This window comes from Ovis aries, chromosome 22 (assembly GCF_016772045.2).
Source record: "Ovis aries strain OAR_USU_Benz2616 breed Rambouillet chromosome 22, ARS-UI_Ramb_v3.0, whole genome shotgun sequence".
Classification (NCBI taxonomy): Eukaryota; Metazoa; Chordata; class Mammalia; order Artiodactyla; family Bovidae; genus Ovis; species Ovis aries.
In genome coordinates, this window is record NC_056075.1 from 36,346,669 (window position 1) to 36,368,654 (window position 21,986).

The 21,986-nt window shown below is 38.3% G+C and overlaps 1 protein-coding gene across 1 annotated transcript in view; it reads left to right on the forward strand.

Moving 5' to 3' along the window:
• The window catches only part of CCDC172 (coiled-coil domain containing 172), a 104,902-nt gene that overhangs the window by 62,335 nt on the left and 20,581 nt on the right, over positions 1-21,986 (forward strand). The window contains exon 10 of the mRNA XM_027960411.3: positions 62-203. The gene's annotated coding sequence lies outside the window, so the exon portion shown is untranslated. The remainder of the gene's footprint in view (positions 1-61; positions 204-21,986) is intronic.

Consider the following 21,986-nt stretch of genomic DNA (forward strand, 5'->3'; position numbering starts at 1 on the left):
ACTGTTTCTGAGCCTCTGTTTACTTAGTTGAAATGGTAGTAATAATGTTTCCTAATTTCAGAACCCATCTATATAGAACAACCAATAAAAGCATGGAAGAGAAAGTGGAAGAAAGTAATGATCCCATATGCCATCATGAGAAATGTTTGTGAGTCTCTCCGTGGTCACTTACAGCCTTCTATTATCAAGCTGTTGATTGGCAGGTAATGATTATGAATGCTTACTTTCTATCAGCTGCTAGAATAGGAAGTGAAAATTGTAAGTTGCTTGCAAGCTACGAATGTGCGTTAAAGCAGCTTAAAAGCATAATTTCTCCACAGTAATAGAAAATTTTCAAATGTGTTTGCTTCCAGCTATGATTTATTTGGTCTTTCTGGCCTGAAATACAAAATTTAAACAATTCTGTTTTTAATTCAGCATCCCATTTAGAAAAATGTATGAGTGCCACCTGCTGGATTTCTCTGGTACAGCCTTGGATAAGATCATGTCATGATACTGGAGGAAGTTTGGGAATAGCAAATGCTTGCAAAAGAGTGATGCTTCTTCCTTCCCTCCCTTCTTTCCTTGTCTTCTTTCTTCCTTCCTTCTGTCTCCGTTTATATAGATATAAATTTAAAATTTCTCTCTATATACATTTTCCAGTTGTTCCATATATACTTTTCAATACTATGTATTTGATACTTATTTTCAAATTAGTTTCACATGTTCCTTTGAGAAACTATAAAGTTTAAGAAACATAAAAGTGAAATTTCAGTAGCATTACCGTACTGTTTTTACTTTTGCTAAACTGAAAAGAGCCTTATTGGTTTAATCAGTACATTTTATTTTTGAATTTAAAAATATAAGTAAAAGCCTTTCACCCTGAGACCACATGAAAAGTTGATGTTAAGTTGTTGATTATTGAAATAACTTCCCTGTGTGTTTAATCTTGATTATATAGTATTTTTCTTTAGTCTTCAAAGATTCATCATGAATTATTGGTCCATCAAATAAAGTGAAGGCATTCTATTTAGGATCTTTGGTAATTGACTTGTCAATCAGCTTTATCACCAGAGATGTGTTTCCTTTAAAGCCTTACTTTCAAATTCCTATCTCCTTGTCATTTAACATATAGGGAATTCATGATATCAGAATTTTTGTTGTTTCATGAGTTAAGAGATTGAGTATCTCCTAGTGCGGTGTTGTTGATGAAGGAAATTGGTCGAAATGTCTATTGACTCCAACAATATCTCAATAGTTGAATATTTGACAATACTTCATGTGTCAAATCCATCAGTAAATTCTGTTTGTACCTTCAAAACAGAGACAGAGTCTGGAACTTCTCCTCCCCATACCAGGACCACTGCTGTGGTGCAGGCTCCTTGGTACTTGCTGTCTTTTCTGCTTTGTCTCTTAACACTTATCTGATATATTTTACTTTTTTATGAACTCTGTCATATTCACTGCCTGTCATTTAGACTAGTATGTAGGCGATTTTTGTTTCTTGTTTGCTGCTGTCTCCCCAGTGCATTAAGCAGTACCTGACACATAGTATGTACTCATATACCTTATTTTGTATACAAATGGATTTGCTTTATTTTCTTCTTTCTCAAAGTATTTTTAAAAAGCATATCAGTAAGGACATATTCTTGGTGCTTTTTTCAATTAAGATGTCCAAATAAGTATAACCTCCTTATTATTCACATACACTCAGTACAACCAATTCCCATCTGTCATTCACGGTAGCACCTTGATAGTGTTTAAAGGGAAATAGGGAATAGTCCCTGGTAGGGGAGCATTTTTAAAGGAATGGAGGAAGCATCTTGAAAGAACATCTGATGACAGACTGATGTAGTTAAAAATCTAAAGTGTACATACAGACCAGTGGGAGTTCTTCTCAGGAAAGGATGTTTTGGTTAACTCCATCCTGCATTGGAGAAGGCAATGGTAACCCACTCCAGTGTTCTTGCCTGGAGAATCCCAGGGATGGAGGGGCCTGGTAGGCTGCCATCTATGGGGTCGCACAGAGTCGGACGCGACTGAAGTGACTTAGCAGCAGCAGCAGCATCCTGCAAGTGTGGAAAGAAGCAGACTTGGCCGAACTGAATGAGTATTATGCAGTGACGATGTTGTGTTAAACAGGCTACATGTACTTGTTTAATTCAGTTCCATTTTCTGTTTTAATAAAACTTCATTGCTGCTGCTGCTGCTAAGTCGCTTCAGTCGTGTCTGACTCTGTGACCCCATAGATGGCAGCCCACCAGGCTCCCCCATCCCTGGGATTCTCCAGGCAAGAACACTGGAGTGGGTTGCCATGAAAAGGGTTGTCAGGGCTGCGCTTTGGCAGGAAGCTCAGCTGATCAGCAGACTTAATTCTTTTTGCAACCTGAGTTCCTCTTTGCCCGGTAACTGAACATATTCATAGGTTTTGGAGATTAGGGTGTGGACATCTTTGGAGGGGGCATTAATGTACAGACCAATAAAATATTTGTCTTTTCCAGATGGGTTAAGCTGTCTTCTAAATTGGGCAACACATTTTGTATTAGTTTTCCTAACAAGTCCTTTTAAATGGAGTGAACAACTCAGTATTTTAGTTAATGACATTTTACTTTGTATGACTGTATGACATATCTCTTGGCCTGACATAACATAAAATGTAGCTGAGTAATTTTTTTCCCCTTCCCAGGAAACAGAATCCTGTGGTCTTGTAACAAAGACATTTATTTCATGGGCAGTTGTAAGCACATTTTTTTCCTTTCCATCTCCTCCTCCTCCTCCTAATTGTTAACATCTCTGCATTTCCTTTTAGAGCTTCTCCCAAACAAGCTTAAAAAATATTTTTTTCTTTTATTTTTCACCTCTCCTCCTGTTGCCCACACTCTTTTATCTGTCTACCGGATTGCTTCCGCTCTAGGGTAGTAAGTGAAGCTGTGTTCCTTTATTTTTTAGATTTTAAAACTTGATTACTCTCTAGCTGAATCTCCCTTTTCTGATTAAATTCTTCATTTAGAAGTCTCCCTAGAGAACATAAAACTTCAGAATGACCTATATAAACTAAAGCAAGAATACCCACCCTGAGAATATCCTTTGGGAAAACCACCTTGTTGGTTCAAATGCTTAGACTCTGTTTTTGTTTAAAAAACAAAAACAAAAACAAAACAAAACAGAAGATAGTGCAAAGTAATGTTAACAAGCTCTGTGTCTCTCTGAAGGCTTTTCTGTCCTGTTGAGTCTTTTGGCAGAAATCCATCTCATAACATACCATTTATATTTATAATAATCATAAATGAACTGGTTCTTATATATTACTTATAGAGCTATTAAATTATGTCTTTAATTTAATGATATTTTGCTCTGTTGGGTGCTGTATGGGTCCCACACCTACACAAAATAAGATGTGGTCCAAATCTGTAAAAACTTGAATTCAAATGTGCTGTGTTACATTACAAAATCAGCTTGGTTTATTACAAAAACAAAATTTATTTTATGTTCAAAATAAATGTTTTTATTTGCTTTTAACTCATGTTGTATCAAAATGGTTATGTTGGGGCTTTAGAATAAGATAAGCCTACAGTTCTATTCTGCTCTGCCCTTCCTGTATAGCCTTCAACTGGTTTCTTACCTCTTCTAGATATCAGTTTCCTAATTGGTATTAAAAGATTAAAATACATAATGCCCATCTTAGCAGACTGTGTAAATGAGACAGAGTACATAATGGAACCACCATAATTCTGACATTGGATATTTGTTCAGTGAATTATAATTTTAATTGTTGTTGGGCAGAAGATAGTATGAAAAAGATAAAAATATCTTAGCATGGCATTAATGATTTTATTGTTGCTCTTTATATGCAAAGATAAACTATCTTGTTCACATCCTTTGGTTTCTTGCTTTGAGTCACCAGTATTTCATATATGTAGCTTATATTACAGACCTGTGGCACACTGGCTTTGGGAGAGTTGCAGTCTAAAGCTGTGAAACAGATTTTTCCCTATATAAACATAGTTGATTTCTTCTGCCAAGTCTGAAATGAATAAAACTGACCAGCCTAGTGTAACTTTTGAGGATGGTTCAATTTGCTTTGAGTACGTCCTGTTTGTTTTATATTCTGAGATACAATCAGAGTCTGGGAACATGGTTCCCATGTTCACTCTTCTAAATTCCAAATGAAGTTAGCAGACTGAACACAAACCTTTACCTCTGTTTCTCTCCCAAACTCCACTGATAAGATAGTAAAATGATTTTCTTTCAAAGTCCTAATGGATAAAGAGAAGATGATGTAGAGAGTTGATAGCAATATGATTTTGGAAGTTGGGAAATAGATGGATGAATGGGAAATGACTCATAAAATTTGATCAAGAAGAGCCCAAAGTGGCAAAAAGATGAAAACCACCTTGACTTGCCCCAAAAGAATCCTCAGAACACTTGAAAACTGGCAGTGCTATGTACTTCTGGAAATGTAAGTGAAAGTGGGATTAAAAACAAAGGGATTGATTGAATATATGCTTAAGAGACACTGAGAAGCTCAGTCCTATTTCCCATTCCAGTTAGGGAACATCCCTTACTCTGACAGAATATTTAAGCCTTATTTTCTGGAGACCATTAAACAGAGGGTCTCTGGACAGAGCGCTGTAGGCGCTGTTGAGGACAGTATAGTTATTGGAAACAGAGGGATTTTTAAACCTTACATTCTGAAGATTGTAATCCCAATACTTTAACTGAGGTCTTGTTTTGGGCAATCCAGGCCAGCCAGTGTTCTCAAAGTATGTTCCTAGGACCTGCAGCATTAGTATTATCTAGGAACTTGTTAGAAATGCAAATTCTAGGTCCCTATCCCAGACCTATGAATCAGAATCTCTATAGGCAGGGCCCAGTGTTTTAACAAATCCTCACAGCTGATTCTGGGCTTCCTAGGTGGCACAGTGGTAAAGGATGTGCTATTCTGTGCTTAGTTGGTCAGTTGTGTCCGACTCTTTGTGACCACATGGACTGCAACCCTCCAGGCTCCTCTGTCCATGCGGATTCTCCAGGCAAGAATATTGGAGTGGGTTGCCATTTCCTCCTCCAGGAGATCTTCCCATCCCAGGGATCAAACCTGCATCTCCTGAGTCTCCTGCATTGGCAGGTAGATTCTTAACCATTGGGTTTCCCTGGTGGCTCAGATGATAAAGAATCCACTTGCAAAAATAATAAAAAAAGAATCCACCTGCATTGCAGGAGATCCGGGTTCGATCCCTGGGTTGGGAAGATCCCCTGGTGGAAGGCATGGCAACCCACTCCAGTATTGGATAATGGATAATCCCCGGACAGAGGAGCCTGGCGGGCTGTGGTCCCTGGGATCACAAAGAGTTGGATGTGACTGAGCACACACAAGCACTAGCTGATTCTGATGCACACTCACATTAGAACCGTACTGCTCTAAGCAAAAGATTGAAATATTTTAATCTGAGGAATTTTACGAGCTCAAAAGGAAAGACTTAAGGAAAGAAATTTTTCAATGAAGCAGTTCAGCCAGATAATCCCAGAGTTAAACTCATAGTTGACAAGTACCACCTGTGCATCTAGAGCTTCAATTAACCTTTTACAGTTTCATTCTTGAATAGAGACAGTCCATATTCACACAACATGCCTTTCACATAAAGAGGACCTGTCCAAACAATTAGAGAAGAAAGTAAATTGCATTGATATTCTCAGAGAGATGAGAAAATATCTGCCATTACAGGATACAAATAAATGAAATTTAAAATGTGTTAGCAGATGTTTTCAAAAAGTAATGAAAGAGTTAAAAGACCTATAGAAAGTTTAGGAAATCTTTCAGAAAGTACTGCAAAAAGACAAGAAAAAATGGAAACTATTAGAGAAGCTCATTTTGCTCAACATCTGAATAACAGAAGTTTAGAAGGGGCGGAAAAAAAACAGAAGAGAACATTTTCAAGAATTAAAGGATAAGAGTTTTTAGATTGAAAGACTCTTAAAGGCCCAGTGGAATCAATGCAAAACCTGCTCCAAGTGACATCATTACAAAATTTCAGAATATAAAGTGAAAAATGAGTCATCTCTTAGGGATCAAGAGTCAGAATGCTTTGGACTTCTCAACAGCAATACTTAAGGAACAGTCCAACAATTGATTTAACAATTCACACGGGAGGTGATGAGAATCTCACAGATAGGGAAGGTAAATTCCAGAATCATAACTGTGTACCACCCTGGGGCAGTCAATCCAGATGACAGCAGCCTCCAGAGACATGTTTCCCAGAAGAGTAAATTGCTGAAATATCTGATATGTTGGCACTATTGAGAGAAATTTTAGATAATTGGGATAGAATTTTTGGTATAAATCAGTGATAAGTACGTAGAAAACAAGGCAAATTAAAAAGGCATAGAAATACCAGTAGCTCCAGAGAAAACAAAAAGTTGTGCGAGGAAGGAAAAATAATACTAATCTTAACACTAGACAGCTCAGCTGTGAATATTTTCATAACCATATTAGTGTAAACACTGAATATTGATCTAATTAAAAGTGTAACACAATGTTGGAAGGATAGGAGTGGTGTGAAATGTGGTTTTGATGGTGGCAGGTGTTCTGTGGGAAAGAAGACTGAATTCATATCTTCCATAGTGGGAAACAGTCAATAATGTCAAAACCGAAAAAATAAGTAGCAGCATGAGCATGTCATGAGTGACATGAAGGCACATCCAAAATTCAACAGACAAAAGATCTGAATTCATTGTTTGCAAGAAGTGGTAATAGGATTAAAAGGGGAGCGGGGAAGGAGATATTGATAGTCTCCATTAATACAAATAATCTGTGTAGAACTATATCTTGGAAAGTTTATTGACCACAACTCTAGACATGACGTGTGATGCAGATCTTTATTTTAATATAAATAAATCATAAATCCAGTTGTGTGCTGATAAACTAGCCCTTGGGTGGGAGCTGGTTTGGGGAGATCTGACTTCTAATGTGTTGTAAAGACTTCTGCCATGGGTGATTTTGAGCTAACAATAGTTTTAACAGCTGGCTTGCAAAGTTCTTAAAATTTTAGCAGTCAGCTCTTGCAAGGCAGTATAAATCAACTTACAAAGACTTCAATAAATGTACATGTGTTTTCTGAGTAAGAAAATCCTCTCTGACATGCATAAAAAGCTGTGTTGCCATGCAAAACATCATTCTATATTTTTCTTTGCTTTTTTTTTCTTTAAATTTTAGTCAATTTTTGAAATGTAAAAGTAAAGTAAAGTAAGTGAAGTCGCTCAGTTGTGTCCAACTCTTAGCAACCCCATGGACTGTAGCCCACCAGGCTCCTCAGTCCATGGAATTTTCTAGGCAAGAGTACTGGAGTGGGTTACCATTTCCTTCTCCAGGGGATCTTCCCAACCCAGGGATTGAACCAGGGTCTCTGGCATTGCAGGCAGACGATTTACCATCTGAGCCACCAGGGAATCAACCTGAAATGTAATTCACATGCAATAAAATGCACAGATTTTAAGTGGACAGTTTGATGAGTTTTGACTCATCAAAGGTGGTTACCCTGTGTAACCACCACCAAAACTGAGGGATAAAACAATTTCATCACTCCTGAGAGTTTCCTATGTCTCCTTGCAGTCAATTCTTATTCCCACCCCTCAGGTAACCACTGTTTTTTGTGTTTTTTAAAATATTTATTTATTTGGCTGCACTGGGTCTTAGTTGTGGCATATAGATCTAGTTCCCTAACCAGGGATTGAGCCCAGGCCTCCTGCATTGGGAGTGTGGAGTCGTAGCCACTGGACCACCAAGAAGTCCCCGTAACCACTGTTTCGATTACTATTATTATTATTTTTTTTTACTATAGATTAGTTTTTCCTGTACTTGAACTTATATATAATGAATTATACAGTGTGATGGCAACCCACTCCAGTACTCTTGCCTGGAAAATCCCATGGACGGAGGAGCCTGGTAGGCAGTAACCCATGGGGTCGCTAAGTCAGACACGACTGAGTGACTTCACTTTCACTTTTAGCTTTCATGTATTGGAGAAGGAAATGGCAGCCCACTCCAGTGTTCTTGCCTGGAGAGTCCCAGGGATGGAGGAGCCTGGTGGGCTGCCATATGTGGGGTCACACAGAGTCGGACACGACTGAAGCGACTTAGCAGCAGTAGCATGCACTTAAATCTAGCTTCATACGGTGTCTATTAGATTCACCTGTGTTGTTGCATAAACCAACATTTCAATCATTCAGTTTACCAAGTATTTCATTATATGTATACACCTCAGTGTTTATGATTTTGTGCTGGATACTGTGGGTGATAAACCCTGTAATGAATTTTGATGATGACATCCTCCTTTAAAGAGTGTTTCATTTTTATCCCAGCATTTATTAGATTGCCTGGAAAATCTTTGGATCCTGTTAGTCTTGTTTTTAGTGTTTGGGCAGCTCTGTTTTCATTATGAACTTAGTTTTAGGGTGGGGCCCTTGCTCTAGGGTGTGCCCTCTATACTGTGTGCCTTTCCTGAAGTCTTAACCCCACCCCTACTTCTTACCCTACACCCCCTACTCAGGCCTCTTTACTCCCACTTTGTTGGGTAACAGCCTCCTTTTTAGTAGCCTGCCCCCCAAATTAGAGGCTGCTTCAGCTGCCTGGAACTTGGGTGGGTCTGTGCCTTCTCACTCAGGAGAGTGAGTGCCTGTCTCACCTGTCTTGCTAGGCTTACCTTTCTGTGCAACAGAAGCAAAATTGCCCCAGGTTTACCACTACTTGTCATTCCTATCCCAAAGGCTGTGATTCTGATCTCCCTGTTCTCAGTGCCTGAAAAAGTTGTCTCATATATTTTGTCCCATTTTCTCCTTGTTTTCAGTGGGATTGCAAGTCCAGGGAGAGTCCCTTGGACTGCAAAGAGATCAAACCAGTCAGTCCTAAAGGAAATCAACACTGAATATTCATTGGAAGGACTGTTGCTGAAGCTCCAATAGTTTGGCCACATGATGCAAAGAGCCAACTCACTAGAAAATACCCTGATGCTGGGAAAGATTGAAGGCAAAAGGAGAAGGGGACGCCAGAGGATGAGATGGTTAGATAGCATCACTGACTCAATGGACATAAATTTGAGCAAACTCTGGGAGACAGTGAAGGACAGAGGAGACTGGCATGCTGCAGTCCATAGGGTTCCAAAGAGCTGAACATGAGTTAATGACTGACAGTAACAATAATTCTGTCATGACTAGAAGCAAAGATGTATAGAGGAATTTGACTTAAGTTATAACTTGGATAAAACTAAAAACTGAGCAAACCAACTGACTTTTCATTCCCTCTTTTGAGAAGAATCTTCTAGAGCTTCTGAACTCCTAGTGAGAGAGATGGTCCCTTATCCATTGTTTCCACTGTTCATATTCCAAGGTGGAGCACTGAACCCAGCACTGTCAACTGTCAGTGCCAATTACATAAGTGAATAATGTACAAATCACTCAGGGACTAAATATGCAGCTATGCTAAAAACCTTGAGAAATACTAAAGCACAATATATTTGTCCTTTGATCTCCTCTCCCCCACTCCATAGGATAAATGAAGATAAGGGGGTGGTTAGTATAGCTGGAGGCTAGGTGTAACTCATGATAGGTGATGAGAGAGCTAGTTTAAGGATCATTTACTTGTTAGAACAGGAATGAAGATGGAAGGTTTTTCTTTTTCTTTAAGTTTTTGTTCAGCAGTTGCCAGCTGAAATTCTTATTTGTATTTGGCCTCTGTAGCAACACCTCAAAATTTGTCTCTTATCAAAGAATGGTGAGTATGTCAAATGAATCTTCTTGGAGGAGGATGCCACCAGTGTAATTTCATACCTGTGCTCCTGGAGGAAGGTGGATGTGGTTAAGACCTTGTGCTGTGGCAAAACTACAGAGGTACCCCACAGGTAGCCTGGAAAAGTCACGGTGTCCCTTTGGAGGTAAAGGCAAACCACAGCTGAGACTCTGTAGAAGTAGGCACTGAATAGAACATGTTAGCCACATTTATAAAAGCAAAATACGTATAGCTGTTGACCAAAGTCAGTAAGTTTAATAATATTGAGTATTGATATGGGGCCATAATGGATAGGACACCATTGTTAAATATTAACACTGGTTAAATAATTTAACACTGATTAAATATTAACTAACACCACCTCTGGTGGTAGTGGTAAAGAACCAACCTGCCAATGCAGGAGACAAGAGGCACAGGTTCGATCCTTGGGTTGAGACAATCCCCTGGAGGAGGGCATGGCAGTGCACCCCAGTATTCTTGCCTGGAGAATTCCACAGACAGAGGAGACTGGCAGGCTATAGTTCATAGGGTTGCAAAGAGTCAGACACGACTAAAGTGACTTAACCTGCACATGCACGTCGAGTGTTATAGTAATCCACCTTGCACTGCCCTTTACTTTTTCAAGGTTTAATACCAAGTGAATTTGGTCTATTAAATGTAGAAGTCGTGAGAATGGTCACCCCTTTGTTAGTTAGATTATATGTAATACATTTTTATCCTTGAAGGCTTTGTTTTAATTTGCATTGGGCCTTATTAACTATTTTAACTAGAAGTCCATAAGGTCTCACTTATCAAGCTACTTTATAAGTGAAAACTTCAGTTTTCATTTGTTATTCACTGTGTTGGAGCATTTATATCCAATATGGGATATTTTAGGGCAGTGGGTACTATGACTATGGAAAATTTAGGCAAGGCTACGGTTGAAGTGAGACATACCTATTTTTAAAATTTTACATTTAGATACCTTTTACAAGCATATTGTTTAAATTTAGTGTGATCTTCAGGTATAACTAAAATTTGAGCACTGGTATTGATTAAGTCTGTGAACCTCTGTCAGTGCATTTTAGCAACTGCTAAAGTTAATAATTTATAAGTTTGAGCAAGCTCCGGGAGTTGGTGATGGACAGGGAAGCCTGGTGTACTGCAGTCCATGGGGTCACAAAGAGTTGGACACTACTGAGAAACTGAACTGAAAGTTAATTTAGAATCAGGGTTTAAGAGTTAAAAAAGCCAATTGATGCCCCTTTTCACATATTTGTTATATAAATTCTTTAGTATATAAATTTTGGATTTCTAATTTTAAAAAAGAGATGGGTGTGCTATAAATAAGATTGTCAAAGATAGACTGTGTTTGAATTATGTTAAGAAAGAGAAATGAAGGTTTTGTGTGTATGGAAAAGTTGCAACATCGAAATTACACAGGATGAGCTCAGAAGATATAATTTCAATACATGTGTAATTTGATAATGCAGAAGAAATAGTGAAATCATGCCCTCATGAATTGGCAGTGCTCTAATTATAATGCATGTTGTTTGAATATGACACAAGTTATGCAAATCTTTTGGTTATAAATTAAGAATAGGAATTGTTCCCTGGTGCTTGTCAAGAAGAAGTGACATCATAATGGTTGGTGTAAGGGTTGATTCTAATAGCTTAATATAGATATAATGAATAAGTTCTGTAACCTTGCCTTGAATCTTTCTGTTCAGAGCATGAACAAAATGCATAGCCTTCTTTGAACAAACCCGAACAAATCATTTTTTTGTAGTATACCATGATTCTTATGTATGACAGTTGGAGGGATGAAGAAGGAACCTTAAGACAGGTGCTTTAAGAGACATCAAAAATCTTGCATCTGTGGGGTGCTGAGAACAGAAATGTAAGATGTCCAAAACTTAACTTCCTTTTTTGCTTATGCTGTCTATTTCTTTGACCTACAGTCTTGTCTCAAGTTTTCTGCCCAATAACCTGGTATACTTTTTAATAAGTATTTATTGAGCACTGAATAAGCTGGGACACTTTGCTTACAAAAGACCAGATATTCTACTCAAACTAGCTTAAAAAAAACAAAACAGGAATGTGTTATCTGAGGAGATGGATAAAATGGCCTGGGGAGAGTGAGCAGACTTAGAAGGCCTATGATAGTCTCTGGAAGAACTACCAAAATTTAAGAGTCAGAGAGAGGAGGAGGAGTCAGCAAAGAACAATAGGAACTGCCCTAAGAGATAGGAGCGAAAAACAGGGGAGTTTGAGGGGCAAACATTGAGGAAGACTTTCAAGACTAGAGCTTTCAAGAAGAAAGAAAGGGGCAACTATTTCAACTTCTGTCAAGAAAAGTAAGAATTAGAACTTGTCCATACCATCCATCACCTAAATTTATCATTCTTTCATTCATCTGTCAAATATTTATTAAACATCAACAGTTGTGTCAGGCTCAGTGCTAGGTACGAAAAAAACAAGATTAGTAAAAACTTGTTGTTGTTCAGTCACTCAGTTGTGTCCGATTCTGTGATCCCATGGACTGTAACACACCAAGCTTCCCTGTCCTTCACTATCTCCTGGAGTTTGCTCAAACTCCTATCCATTGAGTCGATGTTGCTATCTGACCATCTCATCCTCTGCCACTCCCTTTTCCTCTTGCCCTCAATCTTTCCCAGCATTAGGGTTTTCTCCAGTGAGTCAGCTCTTCCCATCAGGTGGCCAAAGGATTGGAGCTTCAGCTTCAGCATCAGTCCTTCCAATGAATATTCAGGGTTGATTTCCTTTAGGATTGGTAAAAACTTTTAGGAAGTGGCTATAGATACTTGTTGAATAAATGAATAATTGAGCTGTTTTTCTTAAAAATTCAGATAAGGCTGCTTGAAGATAGGATAAAACCTGTAAAGATACACATCATTTTATGACTAATATTCACCCAACTTTCTGCCTCTTCCAGTGGCTGAACAGTTTCAGTGACAGAAATCCGTTTTGGGCTTAATTAATCTGGGCCAAAGAAAGGTGTCATTGGTAGACAGAAGACTTATTGGGAGGGTATACAGGAGCAGTTAGTGTCTCTCTCTTAAAAGATCTGTTTGCAGGTGTAGTCAACTGTCAGATCTCACACTCTCTTAATTCCTCATGGGAGCTCTACCACTTTTTCATCTAGGTTCACATAGAACCTGTGATTCGTTCTAAAAAATTTTCCTATCTTATCTAATAGCACCTGCAGAATGCTTTGTATCATTGCATCAAACCAAGTAAGATAGTTAACCAGCTTCTTTTCCTGTGGCAGAAGGTGCACAACAAATACAGTGAATACCATCAAGAGTCTTCATTTCTAGACAGCCTTCTGAATGGGAGAAAATAATAGCAAATGAAGCAACTGACAAACAACTAATCTCAAAAATATACAAGCAACTTATGCAGCTCAACTCCAGAAAATAAACGACCCAATCAAAAAATGGGCCAAAGAACTAAATAGACATTTCTCCAAAGAAGACATACGGATGGCTAACAAACACATGAAAAGATGCTCAACATCACTCATTATTAGAGAAATGCAAATCAAAACCACAATGAGGTACCACTTCACACCAGTCAGAATGGCTGCGATCCAAAAATCTGCAAGCAATAAATGCTGGAGAGGGTGTGGAGAAAAGGGAACCCTCCTACACTGTTGGTGGGAATGCAAACTAGTACAGCCACTATGGAGAACAGTGTGGAGATTCCTTAAAAAATTGCAAATAGAACTACTGTATGACCCAGCAATCCCACTGCTGGGCATACACACCGAGGAAACCAGAATTGAAAGAGACACATGTACCCCAATGTTCATTGCAGCACTGTTTATAATAGCCAGGACATGGAAACAACCTAGATGTCCATCAGCAGATGAATGGATAAGAAAGCTGTGGTACATATACACAATGGAGTATTACTCAGCCGTTAAAAAGAATTCATTTGAATCAGTTCTGATGAGATGGATGAAACTGGAGCCGATTATACAGAGTGAAGTAAGCCAGAAAGAAAAACACCAATACAGTATACTAACACATATATATGGAATTTAGGAAGATGGCAATGACGACCCTGTATGCAAGACAGGGAAAGAGACACAGATGTGTATAACGGACTTTTGGACTCAGAGGGAGAGGGAGAGGGTGGGATGATTTGGGAGAATGACATTCTAACATGTATACTATCATGTGAATTGAATCGCCAGTCTATGTCTGACGCAGGATGCAGCATGCTTGGGGATGGTGCATGGGGATGACCCAGAAAGATGTTATGGGGAGGGAGGTGGGAGGGGGGTTCATGTTTGGGAATGCATGTAAGAATTAAAGATTTTAAAATTTAAAAAATAAAAAACTAAAAAAAAAACAAAAAAAAAAGAGAGTCTTCATTTCTTGTCTGCTGCTGCTGCTGCTAAGTCACTTCAGTCGTGTCCGACTCTGTGCGACCCCATAGATGGCAGCCCACCAGGCTCCCCTGTCCCTGGGATTCTCCGGGCAAGAACACTGGAGTGGGTTGCCATTTCCTGCTCCAATGCATGAAAGTGAAAAGTCAAAGTGAAGTCACTCAGTTGTGTCCCACTCTTACCAACCCCATGGACTGCAGTCCACCAGGCTCCTCCGTCCATGGGATTTTCCAGGCAAGATTACTGGAGTGGGGTGCCATTGCCTTCTCCGCATTTCTTCTCTGGGCTACGTTATTGTCTGGGCTACATTATTTCTCATCCCAGGAACATGAGACAGCGACTGCAAGGCCAACCAACATACATTACACCTGTGTTCCATTGTTTAAGGACATTTTGTTCTCAAGGATGAGTCATAAGAATTTAAATTATTTTCTGATGCTTGTCATGAAAGATGGTATAAATGTCTTAGTGTGAGTTGGATTAAATTAATTAAAATTCAGTTTCCTGGAGATTTAAATTTAGCTGAATTTGTTATTGAGTTTAAATTTAGCTGGTTTGTTAACAGAATGTGGCTATAAGAAAGCAGTATTCTCCATGATTGGTGGGGGAGAGGAGTCTCATCGAAATTAGAAGTGTATAGAAAATGAAGCATTGGCTTTCTAAAGGACTTTAAAGTAGTACAGACTCATTGTGTTAGCCATTGCCAGGATAGAATTAATAATAACAGTTTCATACATTGAATGCTTATTATACACTGGATATTATGCCAGAATCTTTATAAACATTTATCTAACTCTAATAGTTCAAAGTATCAATAATAGAGAAAGAAATGACTGCAAGGAGATATGATAAACCTCCTGAAGTGATGGAATTATTTTATTCCTTGGTTTGGGTGACGGTTACATGGGTGTTTACCTTTGTAAGAAGTCATCAAACTACTCCCTTAAAATCTGTGCATTTTGTTATATGTGAATTATATCTCAAATAATGACTTAACAAAAAACATCCAACACACAAACACATATGCACACCCAAAACTTGGAAAACATATTTGCAACAAGTGATAAGTGAAGGGTTAACATGAATAATATAGAGGGAACTTCAAAAAGTTCTAAAAATGTAGCATTAGAAAAATGGGCAAGGGATATCAGTAATAGAAAAAGATGCAAAGGTTAATATTTATATGAACATATGCTCATTAATAAAAGCAAATAAAAACAAAATGCAATATTTCCTGTAAACTAGAAAAAATTAAACAAAAAGATTATGCCAGTATTGGTGAAATTAGAGGAAGAGGGCATGAATATTTTTGAAAAATCTTTATCATCCTTTTAATTTTATAATTTATGATTTAGCAGGTACTACAGGGGACCAATATGGGTTGTGTGAATGTTTGTGAACAAGAATAAAGCATTATTTGTAGTTTAAAAAAATTTGGAACTGGCCTAAATATGGGATCAAAGGAATACTAAGCAACTTTAAAAATTGAGGCATATCTGTATTATCTATTTTGGGAGCTATCCATGATATATTGCTAAGTAAAAAAAAAAGCAATTTAGAAGATACAGTACAATAACATTTTAAAACCTGTAATGAGGAACTTACATGTCTGTTGATACTATAAATAAGAAAAAATAAAAAAATTCGAAAGTTGATCCTTTGAAAGATTAATAAAATTGATATACCTCAACAAGCCTGATCAAGAAAGAGAGGAAACACAAGTTACTAATGTCTGGAATGACATTGGTTCAATGAACTATTTTGTACCCTAAGTGAATGTGCTGCTGTTACATTCCACAATACAGATGAGTTTCATAGGCATTGTATGAAGCCAGATTCAAATGAATACATACTGTATAACTGATTTATATAAAGTTCAAGTCCAGGTGAAACTAATCCACAGTAAAAAAAAAAAAAAAAAAAACAACAACAACAACAATGGTAACCTGAGGCATAGGCAGGAGTGGGAGTAAGAAACATAACAAAAAACTCAGCAACATGGAAGCAAACAACCCGATTAAAAATGAGCCAAAAATGAACTTAACAGACACCTCCAAAGAAGATACTCAGATAGCAAGTGAACATAAGAATGATGCTCCACTTTGTAGGGGAGTTAATGTTTAGTGGGTACAGTTTCAGTCTGGGTTCTGAAGTTGGAGATGGATGGTAGTCATGGCTGCACCACAATGTGAGTGTACTTAATGCCATTGAACTGTACTTTAAAATAGATGTCCATCAGCAGATGAATGGATAAGAAAGCTGTAGTGCATATACACAATGGAGTATTACTCAGCCATTAAAAAGAATACATTTGAATCAGTTCTAATGAGGTGGATGAAACTGGAGCCTATTATACAGAGTGAAGCAAGCCAGAAAGAAAAAGACCAATACAGTATACTAACACATATATATGGAATTTAGAAAGATGGTAACGATGACCCTGTATGTGAGACAGCAGAAGAGACACAGATGTATAGAACAGGCTTTTGGACTCTGTGGGAGAGGGAGAGGATGGGACGATTTGGGGGAATGACACTGAAACTTGTATAATATCATATAAGAAACGAATCGCCAGTCCAGGTTCGATACAGGATGCTTGGGGCTGGTGCACTGGGATGACCCAGAGGGATGGTACGGGGAGGGAGGTGGGAGGGGAATTCAGGATGGGGAACACGTGTATGCCTGTGGTGGATTCATGTTGATGTGTGGCAGAACCAATACAATATTATAAAGTAATTAGCCTCTAATTAAAATAAATTTAAATTTAAAAAATAATAAAATGGTTAAAGTGATAGATTTATGTTACCTATAATTCATCACAGTTTTGTAAAAAACTCATTGAAATGAACACTTAAGTATATATATTTTATGGGATACTAACTATACCTCAATTTAAAATATTTTTAAAAAGGAGAAAATACTGAATAAATAAAGCAAATGAAAACCAATGCCAAGGCTTTAATGCTCCCTGAGTAACTCAGCTACACTGAATATTCAGTTAAGTCTGAGAAATGCTTTAATGATTCTGGTATTGTTTGGTTCTCTGGGGGAAATGTATTCCAGTGGGCCATTTCAGAGTTGGATTCCTCAGCACCTATGGCAGGAGACAACCCTGGTAATTCTGCAGTTTTTTTGCAAAGATCTTCTTGTTAAGAAAAAAGCAAAAAAGGTGGAGCAGCCTTAATGATTACCTGTGAATTCTCAGTTTGTTTAGAGACACCTGACACTGAGCAAGACACCATCTTCGTGTCTTCATTGGACAGACTTTGATTTTTAATATAGGACAAGTGATATTGGAGTGATGAGAAACCCAGTGAGTCTTAATGGTAATTTTCTTCAAAATGATAATCCTTGTTATCTCCATCATCCAATCAGCTTGACTAAATTGCTAGTGGCAGATATGCTGCTGCTGTTAAGTCGCTTCAGTCGTGTCTGACTCTGTGCAACGCCATAGACGGCAGCCCAGCAGGCTCCCCTGTTCTGGGATTCTCCAGGCAAGAACATTGGAGTGGGTTGCCATTTCCTTCTCCAATGCACGAAAGTGAAAAGTGAAAGTGAAGTCTCTCAGTCGTGTCCGACTCTTAGTGACGCCATGGACTGCAGCCTGCCAGGCTCCTCCATCCAGTGGCAAACATGAGGACAGTTCAAATAATCCCTTAGTTCACAGACTTCCCACTATCAGCATAGATAGACTGATTCACTTCATTCTGACTCTGAATCAGAAACCGTCTGACCTAGTGATCTGTCAGTTGCAAGTAGCAATACAACTATGATTGTGTCACAAAAGTCTATTTTGTTGTTGGTGGCTAAGAGCCAAAGATAATTACCTTGTTTTTGCTACCTTTGAGTTGCACTCCTATGAAGGGTATTGTAGAAATTGGGGAAGAGTGGATTATACTGATTTATCTATGTATCTCTGTCTCTCAGTTGTTTTTGTGTTGTTGTGGTTCCCCCGCCCCCCCCCACCCCCTTTGCCCATAAGTCTGCAATGCTTGGTTCTCTTACTTCTTCCTGGCCTCCTTTCTGTTTGGAGAATAAAATCACTGGACACTATCCTGGCTATTAGGGGACTTATTCCCAAACCTGGACCTCATCTCTGCCCAGACTCTGACACCCGACTGCATGTGAGTAAGACTGGCATTCGCCTTGCTCTTCCTGTCAGAAAGTTCAGGTCCAGTTTATCCAACTACCCATTTCCTACTCCCACTTGGCTTAACTGTTTACACTAAGACCCTTAGAATGGCTTCTCTCTGTCCACTAGTTCAAAACATATGCTGCATCCTTGTAGCTCAGAAAGCAACTTGTGATCAACATAAATTATATAGACATAATTAGACATAATTCTAGAACTTCTTAGCTCTGAAGTCAGATCAAGGGCTTCCTTTATTTGGTTCCATTTTGAAGATGACATTGTCCTTTAAGAAGAATATTTGCTCCCTCAGCACCGTCTGATTTCCTAATGTGAAGCAGAGTGATTGCAGCTTGTGTTTGTAATGTTCTGGCACAAATTCAAGACTTAGCACCTGCTTGATATTCCAGAAAGCATCTCTGTGCTGGTGAATTTAATATCATGGAACAACATTTTTCTAGTGGGCTATAAAACAATTCAGCAGTAGTTCACATTTATTGAACAAAAATAGAGTAAAAAACTGAGTAGCTTGAAAGCACTAAATATAGGTGCTTAAGTTCTTATTTGATGGATCACTGGTGGTCTGTCAACATGTTCCTGTAGTTCTGTGTTTGGGACCTTTCTGAAGGACTTGGTGTAGTCTACTGGTGGGATCCCACTAGTCTGAGGCCCTCTTTTTTCATTAACTTAAGTGATGTTCAGCTTTTACGCCTTTAGAACAAGAGATACATATTTTAGTTTTCAAATAAACTGGTGTAATATCTGAATCCAGATGGATTATACAGTTTTCTTTTTATAAGCTCCCAGTTCCCTGGATTATGTTTTAGGAATTTGTGAATCCCTTCTTTGCCAGACACTTTAGTAAGCTGTCCCCCTGCCCGAGTTGCTGTTGCCCTTCTTTGTACTCTTTTTAGCTCCACCAAACACTGCGCTTATCTGTGCAACAGACCATGTGGAGAAGTTGTCACTGTTGATTGACTTCCAAGACCTGCAGTCGACATTGCCAAGTCATGGCGATTTCAAGGGCGATTACTAATGTTTCCCTGCCTTGAGGTCTATGCCCTAGTGTAGAGGCCCTGAGTAAAAGCCTTTTACAGTTGAGATTATATGAATATTCATATCCAGTCATGAAATTTATTATACTATTGCTAAAGTCTTCATGCTAATGGCAGGTTCACTGAAAGTGGCACTTCCTGAGAAAACATACATACTGTATCCTTGAATTTATAAGTTAAGTTTTAGATACCACAGAGCCAAAAGCCATACTGGGCTTGTCTCCTGGTATTCTGATGCATGCGCTTCATGTGTTCTGCTGACTCTGTGGTCAGCAGCTTTCTCCTTATGTAATACGGACAGCATTAGTATTAAGATATGTTTCTTTAGTGTTTGTGATGCTTGGTTATATGGTCTCACCGGTTGGGGAGTTCAGTCAGAAAGTATTTGGAGTGGATTTTATTGTTAACTTCATGTTAGATTTTTGTCCTTTGTTAGATATCTAAGAAATGCAAAAAAAAAAAAAAAAAAAAAACACCTGAAATGTTGAAAAAGATGTATGGATCTGTAACCTAAGCAACTTAGTTCTTGGTTCCATCTGTAAAGGGGTAACCCTGGTGTCTCAGACAGTAAAGAATCTGCTTGCAATGCAAGAGACCCGGGTTTGATCCCTGGGTCGAGACGATCCCATGGAGAAGGAAATGGCAGTCCACTCCAGTATTCTTGCCTGGGAAATTCCATGGACAGAGAAGCCGGGTGGGCTGCAGTCCACAGGGTCACAGAATCAGACTCAACTGAGTAACTAACAGAACAGCTTTTGAGAAATGCCTGATGTTAGGCTGAAGCAGTAGTGATGGGAAACCTTATCAAAATATGTGGGCAGATCCCATAAACTGCTCAGAGACATCTGGGGGGTTTTTTGTGTGCAAAGGATAACCATCAAAGAAATCCTGGGACATACACTGATCAACATCAAACTCATCGGTGTGTCCCAATGTGCTCATTTTAAAACAAAGGATCTACTTGAATACCAGGTTGGAGATCAGAAATGATGAGAATTGAGTTGATTATACCTGTCTATGTCCAGTTTTCTTTTCAACAGTTTTCTTCTATGTCTCCATAAAAAAGATAAACCAGTTCTTCCAAGTAACTTTTTATTGGGTAGAAAGCACTTCTAATCTTATTAGCATTGTTCTAAAATACTGCCATATGCAACACAGGAATTCAAAAGGAACAAAAATTCTAACAGTTGATCAATGGTCCTTGACATACAAAATGTTTGTTTAGTTTCTAATCCAGTGATATTTCTTTCATCCATAGCCTGTAGTCAATCAGAAACCAATCCAAACTTTTAGATCTCAAGAGATGAATGCAAATTTTTGAGTGATTTTCACTAGTTATTTTCAATATTTAAAATCAATAAGAGTGATTACTGTAATTCTTTGGGGTTTGCCCTAAAGTCCTAGTTAATGAGATGTTGTCATTTATCTTCTAAAATGAATTATGGCCATGACTACAAATAGAATCTCAACTATTGGTCTTTCACCTATTTATTAATTCCTTCAACATTCATACTAAACTTTTGCCAATTCTCTTCCACTGTGCTAGGTGTTAAAGGCAAAATGATGAATAAAACAGGGCCCTGCCCTTGAATAACTGAATGTAATGTGGTAGTTAGACTTGTGCACAATTTAGTTCCTGCCAATTAGGAGGTTACAACTGAGAGGTGGCAAGAATACATTATCTTTTCTCTTTTTTTGAAAATTGACTGGACATGCTTTAATTTCCTGCATTCCCCTATTGCCTTCTACCCACACCATGCCCTGAATTAAAAAAAAAAAAAGTGAGAGTGAACTCTTCTTTGGTAAAACTTCCTCATAGTCAGCTATGGAGAATGATACTACATTCTAGAGTAATAGAGTAGGAGAAAAATATTCCCCTTTAGGTCCACACTTGAATTTGTAGAGCCAGGGAGAGAGAACCAGTGAGAGCTATTAATATTATTTAGAATTAAAGTAATCAAGTGTTTTCATCCTGTGTGTCTTAAATGATGGAATCACCTTTGCTTAGCATTAAGTATTTCATACTGGTGTATTTCATGTGTGTGCCAAGTCACTTCCGTCATGTCTGACTCTGTGCAACCCCAGGGACTGTAGCCTACCAGGCCCCTCTGTCCATGGGATTCTCCAGGCAAGAATACCAAGTGGGTTGCCATGCCCTCCTCCAGGGGATCTTCCCGACCCAGGAATCGCACCCGCGTCTCTTGTCTCCTACATTGGCAGGTGGATTCTTTACCACTAGCGCCACCTGGCAAGCGTGCGTATTTTATAAACAGACATAAATGTGAAAACAGACAGATTAACTGGATGACATGGTCTATAAATCCAAACTTTTTGTTTGTGAGAATTTACAGTTTGAAACATAATGCAAATATTTAAAACAAATTATAACCAGTTTTATGTGTGATTCTTTATTTAAAACAAAGATATATCTCTGTAGACTTTTAGTTTTATGTAGATATAATAGCAGATGTCAAGACAGAAAAAGAAGAGCCCATAGGTGGTATGACACGTAATTTTTTTTCAAAAAAGAAAAAGAAAAAATCTTAGCAACAGTAGCTAAGCAACACATTTAAGATGATTTTGAGGAAAAGAGACCTGTTCATTGTTGTATGAAAGACTAAAAAATTCTATAATACTATTGCTAAAGAT